Below are 8503 nucleotides of genomic sequence, written 5' to 3'. Positions count from 1 at the left end.
CAAACCGACACGTATAAGAGTGTCCCTTGCACCAGCTGCATCATTCAAAAGGTGCACGACTAAACAGAAGTGGAGAAGGGTACTATTTTCGGACAAAAAAAAATGTAACCTGAATGGTTCTGATGGGTTCCAATATTATTTTCATGACATAAGAAAAGAGACAATGTCAGCAATAGGACGACAAATGGGAGGAGGCAGCGTAATGGTTTGGGCCGGTGTCACGGGACAATTGTCGTAATCCGGGAATCGACAATGGTTATTACTTCGCGATTTCGCGTGTTAATATTTCGGAAATAACGTATTCTGAACCGTAGTACGAGATACGGAGTCGGCAGGGTAGAATAACAGCGCGTGGCGTAAGGTATCACAACTGGACTGCTTTATTGAGCTGGCGTGGGGTTTATATACAGTTTTGGGGGTCCGAAAGGGCACGTTATCTTTGATGATGAGCCTTGCGATCCAAAGGGCATCTTAGTGATTGTTCTATGCGTCAGGAGAAAATGACGCGTACGGTGAGCCTAGGAGTAGTTTACTCTATGCGTCGGATAGTTGATAAGGTTGGCTTCACACCGGCATCGGTTATTTCGGCAAGATAAGTATCAAGTTCATCAATGGGAGAATGAATAGTGTCCAATACATAAATTTAGTCAAAGAACAAATAAATAATCATGCAGAACGCATTTCTGGACCTGATTACATCTTTCAACAAGATAATGCATCTGTACACACATCAAGATTAGTATAATCATATTTTAATGAAAATAATATCTCTGTTTTCCCGCGGCCTGCACGCTCCCCGGACCTTAATATTATTGAAAATTGCTGGGCAGAACCTGTTCGCGGCGTATATGCGAATGGAAAGCAGTATCAACACGTACAAGAATTAAAAAATGCAATTGTACGCGAATGGGATACGTTAAGTCACAATTATATCCAAAAACTATATAAATCGATACCAAATCGTGCAATAGAAGTAATAGAAAATAAAGGGAGTTGTACCCATTATTAAATAAGTATATATGTTTGTTAAGTAATTATTGTTAGTTAAAATTTTTGTTCATTATTATTTTCTTATTGTACATGTGCTATCATTTCTTTCTTAAAATAAAACAATTTTTTTGTCACACACTAAACCTTATAATATTTTCAATTATTTTCAACGAACCGCATATTCTGAGCTCATAATGTTTTGATATTATACGTCACAAACGTAAAACTTTACATGCGTCATTAAGAAATTATAGATAGCACACCTGGGCTATCTTTTTGACGAGGAGTGTACCTTCATACCTGAAGGGAGGACGGCCTTCAATAAAATGAAGGTATTTCAGGCAATTCCCAATAACCCTAGGATGTGGAGTTTTCTACAGAGTACAGTAAAAAGCATAACGTTTAAGGGTCTATTCATACGTGCCGGAGGCGAACGTTAGTATGAATACTACCGCGTTTTCCTAATTCATATTTGCCGGAACCCTAGCAAGGCCACTTGAGAGGCGCTCGAGATGCTCGCAACAAAAGCTAAGAGCCACGCACAGCGGGGTCTTTCTACCTAACACCAGAACAGTTTACTCCCCTCTACACCCCGGGGATGCCGATGCATCCGCTGAGAGCTGGGCATCCGGCGTAGATCATCCGATCTCGTCCGATGCTCCCCAGCCGCCGGGTCACGCCGGGTGCCACGACAGCATCCGCACAGAATCCCTTTTCGAAGTAGAGGAAAGAATATTATTCATCTGAGTTGTAATGTTAATAAGTAATGGTTCAAACTATAAGGAACAATAAAATTCAGCTTCACAAATAAATTTTAGCATTGTTAAATTATATCTTATATCTTATAAGTGATTATAAGTCAAAACTCCGGAGAACAAGTTTAAAATGATTAGAATTCAATGGTTGCAAGGTGTGTTCGAAAGGTGGTGGAAATAGTGGAAAATTGTAAAAGTGGAAATATACGTATAACATTTGGTTCGCAAGCACCTACGGTTATAAATCTTAGTACGCTAACGCTGTACAAGGTTCCGCATGTGCTGCATTTAGCTGGCTTAAAAATTACGAAAGTGGTGGGTACATTCGGAAGGATTTTTGATTTATGACGTCCATGATCGGTACGTCGTCGCGTGCTTGTCGCGTCGTACGTAAGATCTTACGACGCAACAAAAAAGAAACCATTTTAATTTCGTCATTTTTTCAGTGCCACCATTTTTGGGGAGTCTGTCGTTAGGTCTGCCTATGCTCATCTCCGCCGCGCCTGCAGACCCAGTATCTTGGCTTCGACGTCACACGCTACATAGTATATGTGACCGCTGTAGCCAATATCTCGACTGTAGCCGAAAGTACGCGTGAAACGAGGCCTGTCCCTTGCACTCTGATCCAATCGGCCACGCATTCGTACCTATGCTCTCTCCAACGAGACCGAGACAGTGAAGCACTCAGCGTGCGTCCTTTGCTAATTATCTTGTAAGGGTAACTTCAACTCTGTCGCACTTGAGTGGCTATATTTACGTCTACTGTCTCGTCTCATTGGACAAGATATAGATACGCCATCGCATTCCTGCCAGGGAACCTTGCATCTAATCATTTTCAGGTCATTATGGACAAGAATTTAGAAGTTTCCATATACATTTTTTCGTGTCGTAAGACAAAACGATGCAATTTATGTGGAATTAATTATTCTTATTCTACAAATTACACTGTCCAACAGCAAAAAAATTTTGCAATACCTGTTTTGGGTGATTCTTATGCAACTTTGTCATCCTAAAACCGAATCTGAAAGTAGAATTGCTCCATCACGCAACGTTTTCGAAAAATGTTGGTTTTTGTAAAAATGCCCGCGATTTTGATACGAAACGACGTGTTACGCAAAAACTAAACACGCGAGAAAGTTCAAATTTGAGTCAAGAGATAGAGGGGACGACTCTCCTCTACACATTCATATAGTCAATTATACTTTTTTTATGTACTTCCTAATAGTTGTAAATGGTTGTAAAAGTTTGAAAATGTGCCGACGCGGGTACTTTGTACGCTCTATTTTTGTATTTATGTGAAAAATCCTTTATCTAGCAGGAATTTACTATACAGCAGAGTTGGGCAAAAATTTATTTTAAAATTTCGAATACAAATAAATGAAATCTATTTTTTATTCGAACTCGTTTCTCTCGGATACATATTCACCGCAGTCTATCCGTCGGATACTTTTCACGATTTTCATTTGTCGTCCGTGGGTCATCCGAATTGCGGAGCAACGGCTATGCGTATCCGACGCCTCTAGCGGCGAGATTTTTTATTTGAGAGAATGTATCCGAAGATACAGCTGATGAGTTGGAAAGTATCTTTGATTTTTATTCGATAGTTTTTAGCAGCGCCCCCATGTATTCGACGGTCAATTTCGTCAGATACTCGCAACTCAGAATGTATCTTAGATTTTCGACGTACGATTTTTGCGTGGCCCAGAGATTTATTCGGATGGTCGATGTAGGGAAGATGATTTATTCGATTTTTTATTCGAGACGAGCATGAGGAATAAATGAAAATCAAATGTATCTTTTATTCGAAATTGTATTCGAAGTTCGGATAAAAGACCGAGCGACGTTGCCAAGTCATAATACTTACGTTGTAATATGCAAGTACGTACTATGGTATAGTGACTCCCATTAATATTCAAACACTATTTATTAATTAAACGATTGTTTAAACCAATGAATTTGTATCATTTAAACGAATTTTTAAACACATACATGTTCATTATTTAAACGATTGTTTAAGCAAATAGATTTGTATTATTTAAACAGATGTTTACATAGGTAAATGTTTATTATTTAAATGACTGTTTAATAAATGAATTTTTATTATTTAATCAGATCTTTCAACCGATACATTTTTATTACTTAAACGACTGTTTAAACAAATAAATTTTTATTATTGAAACAAATGTTTAAACCAATACATTTTTATTATTTAAACAATTGTTTAAACAAATAAAATTTTATTATTTAAACAATTATTTAAACAAATACATTTTTATTACTTAAACGGTTGTTTAAACAAATAAATTTTTATTATTTAAACAATTGTTTAAACAAATAAATTTTTATTATTGAAACAAATGTTTAAACCAATACATTTTTATTACTTACACGGTTGTTTAAACAAATAAATTTTTATTATTGAAACAAATGTTTAAACCAATACATTTTTATTATTTAAACAATTGTTTAAACAAATAAATTTTTATTATTGAAACAAATGTTTAAACCAGTACATTTTTATTACATAAAATATTGTTTAAACAAACACATTTTTATTACTTAAACAATTTACGTCACCTTTTGCAATGAGTAAAAGTCTTTATAATAAAAGGAAATGTCACTGGGTTTCACCATCGGTACTCTGCTGGATATTAAGGTATTAAGACAATTTTATAAAGAACTCTTTAGATTATGTATTATGTACAGGTATACGTACATAGGCATTGCATGCTATGGCATTTTTCTGTCTACGGTTCTGAATTACCGACTCTGTAGAACATGCAGAAATTTAGAATCAAAGACATCGATGATTTAAATTATCTGGAACAGTACTAAATAAATAACAAGTTAACCATTGAAACAATGAATTAAAAAATTATTACTGAAAATATATATGTGTATTTATGACGACAATTATCAGTGGATAGGCATAATTTTTTAACGAAGTTTACTGCAAATTTCATGCTGATATCTCTTACGGTTCAACATTTATTGTAAAATGTCACGAAATTTCTCGACCCAGCACGGTGTCCGGCCGTCCAAGGCTGTGTATCGCGATGCAGCATTCGCTTCAGAGAATTTTAATTTCGTTAATTTTAAAATGTTCATCTTTTTAAAAAATAGGTCTGTAAAGAGGACACTTGGGGCTATATCCTCATTTTTTTGCAAATTTTTAAAAAGTTCCCTTCTATGAAAAGATTGCATTTGTTGAAAACAACGCACACCTTCGGCCAAAAAGAAAGTAACACATGTTTCGTTCTTCTACTCTCGGAATCATTCGGCAGGGATCGACGTCTGTCGTTGCACACATATACATATGTATATCGTCGCCTGTGATTGCACATATATATGCATATATTTGTAGCCGCTTCGACTGCGGCGAACGTAGATAGAAAAGGACAGCATGCAAACACGGCCGCGTGGCCGAAGGCGCTAGAAAAAGGCAGCACAACCCGATGATATTATTATTCGATTTGTACCGTGTTTGGGCTTATTTTGTTCAGGAAAACATTTTCAATCGGTAGGTAATGATATCATTATGGTAACGTTAATAAGAAATAATATTAGGTATAGTTGGTAAACGCCAATACGCTACTGGTTACAATGTTGCCTCTGATACTGAATCACGACCATATGGAGCGTCGCGTCATGTGCCGCCTGGAGACAACAATGTAAGCGTTTCACCATCACTTATTAATAACAATAAAATGTGTGTTACAATTCATAATTCTGCCATGGGAACATTATTAATCGATTGCAAATAGTTTGCTGATGAAAACAAGTCTAAACACGTCACAAATCTGATAAGTTAGACGGTGCCAGTATTGAAACGTTTCCTTCGAAGTTTATCAACGAATTTTATTTCACTAGCTGACCGTTCCATTTCGATAGAGTCCGCTGCCGTACCAGAGCATGTTCTACAGAGTCGGTAATTCAGAACCGTAGACAGAAAAATGCCATAGCATGCAATGCCTACATATGTACGTGTACCTGTACATAATACATAATCTAAAGAGTTCTTTATAAAATTGTCTTAATAACTTAACATCCAGCAGAGTACCAATGGTGAAACCCAATGACATTTCCTTTTCTTATAAATAGTTTTACTCACTGCAAAACGTGACGTAAATTGTTTAAGTAATAAAAATGTGTTTGTTTTAACAATCCTTTAAGTAATAAAAATGTACTGGTTTAAACATTTGTTTCAATAATACAAATGTACTGGTTCAAACATTTGTTTTAATAATAAAAATGTATTTGTTTAAACAATTGTTTAAATAATAAAAATTTAATTGTGAAAACTAGCGTTTAACTAGTAAAAATGTACTGGTGTAAACATTTGTTTCAATAATAAAAATTTATTTGTTTAAACAATTGTTTAAATAATACAAATTTATTTGTGTAAGCTAGCGTTTAACTAGTAAAAATGTACTGGTGTAAACATTTGTTTCAATAACAAAAATTTATTTGTTCAAACAATTGTTTAAATAATCAAAATTTATTTATGTAAACAAGCGTTAAAAGTTTAAACGATAAAAAGTGTTCGATTGTTAATGGTAGTCACTGTACCGTGGTACGTATTTACGTATTATGGCTTGGCAACGTCGGATAAAAAAGTCGACCATCCCAACATCGAATACAATTTCGAATAAAAGATACATTTCATTTTCATCTCTGCCAAATACTCGTCCCGAATAAATCCTCAAATAAATCGTCTGGCCACATCGAGCTTCGGATATCGAATAAAAGTTACGAATAAATTTCGCCGCGACATCTGCCTTCGAATACATTCTGAAATTAATTTTTATTCGACGCCTAAAATCGTTCGGATGGTCGGCGGACGCCGAGTATCTACAAATAAATCCGTCGAATAAATGGGGGCGTTGCAATCGACCATCCGAATAAATCCTGACGTAGCCAGAAAATCATCCGGAGGCACGTCGAATACAAATCTCGAAACCAGACGCTCGTCGAATAAAGATACAAATAACTGCTCGCGATTCATCCGACTTCGAATAGAAACAAAAGAACAGAGAATTTGTATCCGAAGGCGCTTCAAATAAATTTTTCATCGGATACTGCCCAACTCTGCTATACAGGAGAATGCATTGTACAGACATTTCTGGTAAAGAAACCATTCACGAAAAGTATTTGGTTCCCTTAATGTACGAGAAGGATCAGAAAATGTTAATTGACAGCGTGTGCGCGACGCGTTCGCGCCAGACGGCCATTGCAGCCTTTTCGCGACTCGCCAGGGCCGTCGCTATGCGTAGTCGATGTTGGTACCACTCAAGTATGTCTTTGCTTACTATGCTTAATTAAATACATTTTTTTTTGTCTTTTTGGGTGCCAATCCTTACAAAAGATTATAAACATACGAGTTATATTCACATTTCATTGTGGAAATGCTTAATAAAGAAAATTGACCGCTAATTTTAATATCGAATCTTTTTGCAAGAAACGCCCCCCCCCCCTTCCCAACCCTAAATTTAAATTTATAAATTGAATTGCACGGGATAGCGCGAACGCAGTCCCGACTACCAAAAATTGTACGTCCGAGATATCCACATTAGGGATATTCGCAGAGGTCAGCTCAACCTAAAGTGCAATGGAAGAGCCTCACCCTGGAGGAACCGCCTTCGTGATCACGGTAACCTCTACGCCAGGTAAGTATGCTTTCGATCCCTACCCTACACAACTTGAGGTTTCTACTGCACACTTTTGAAAGCGAGAAACTTCTTCATCAACCATGCGCCCTGGCGGTGACTTTAAGAACCACTACACAAGTTGTAACATTCATACATACCTAAGTACACAGAAGGGCAATTTTTTATCTTAAACGTTGTTACGTATGGAGACGTTCTCCACGTTTATTTCGATTAGAATTTCTAATCTCTTTTCTGAGAACGAAAAGCGTCCCAACAGGCCCCTTTTATTAACGAAAGATACTGTATGCCTTCTTTATATCAAAATCTCTAGACACTCCCTTCTGGCTCCGTTAATCAATATTCTGATAGGAAATGGCCCGGATAACCTTCATTAACCCCTTTCAACGAAAATCTAACTTAGGCCTGCTTTTCATTAGAAGTGACAAAAAATGTGACTGTGACCCTACGCGACATCAAATCTTAAACAGAGTACCCCTTTCATTTTCAAGGTATATAAACCCATTCGTTTTCATCCTTATTGGTTCAGTTGAGAAGCGATTCTGTCGAGATTCAGACGCGGTTCAGTACTCGTGCAGTCACGTCGTGACAATTCTAGTGAGATCGGGTTAAAGTCCCTTTCGAATCAATTCGTAACCTTATAGATTCCGTTAGTTCGGTATATATTCTATTTGGCATTCAACAATCGCTATCTAACCCCGCATTGCCAGTCCGTCAACACCGTGCATCGTAGGTAACAATTTCTCAAATTGTACACTTATTACATTTACTCGTGACACAAACAACAACATTTGTAATTATCTTAAATCAGAATATATTTGTCTTGTTTGTTAACTCGCGTAATCTACAACCCTTAATTATTGCCCAATATCCTAATCTAATAATTGAACGTTCCCACATGATACAATCTTACCGCTCGGTTTGTATCAATTAAATTATATAAGTTACGAGGCTTACTAATCTTAAATTCAAATCAACGAAGATTTCTATCACCTAGTGGCTCCCCGGTTCCGCCTTGGGTGCTTCCACGAAAACTATACCATCCTAGCGGATCCCCGATTTCGCATTGGGTTCTTCCGTGTCCTAGCAGCT

At 36.7% G+C, this 8503-nt stretch overlaps 1 non-coding gene across 1 annotated transcript; it reads right to left on the bottom strand.

Moving 5' to 3' along the window:
* Window positions 1-7256: 7256 nt before the first annotated feature.
* Window positions 7257-7419, bottom strand: LOC143359423 (U1 spliceosomal RNA). Its single transcript, XR_013083116.1, has one exon. It is a non-coding gene; the product is annotated as a U1 spliceosomal RNA (small nuclear RNA).
* Window positions 7420-8503: the final 1084 nt, after the last annotated feature.

The sequence above is a fragment of the Halictus rubicundus genome, chromosome 11 (genome assembly GCF_050948215.1).
Source record: "Halictus rubicundus isolate RS-2024b chromosome 11, iyHalRubi1_principal, whole genome shotgun sequence".
Classification (NCBI taxonomy): Eukaryota; Metazoa; Arthropoda; class Insecta; order Hymenoptera; family Halictidae; genus Halictus; species Halictus rubicundus.
This window is presented reverse-complemented; position numbering and strand designations above follow the sequence as displayed.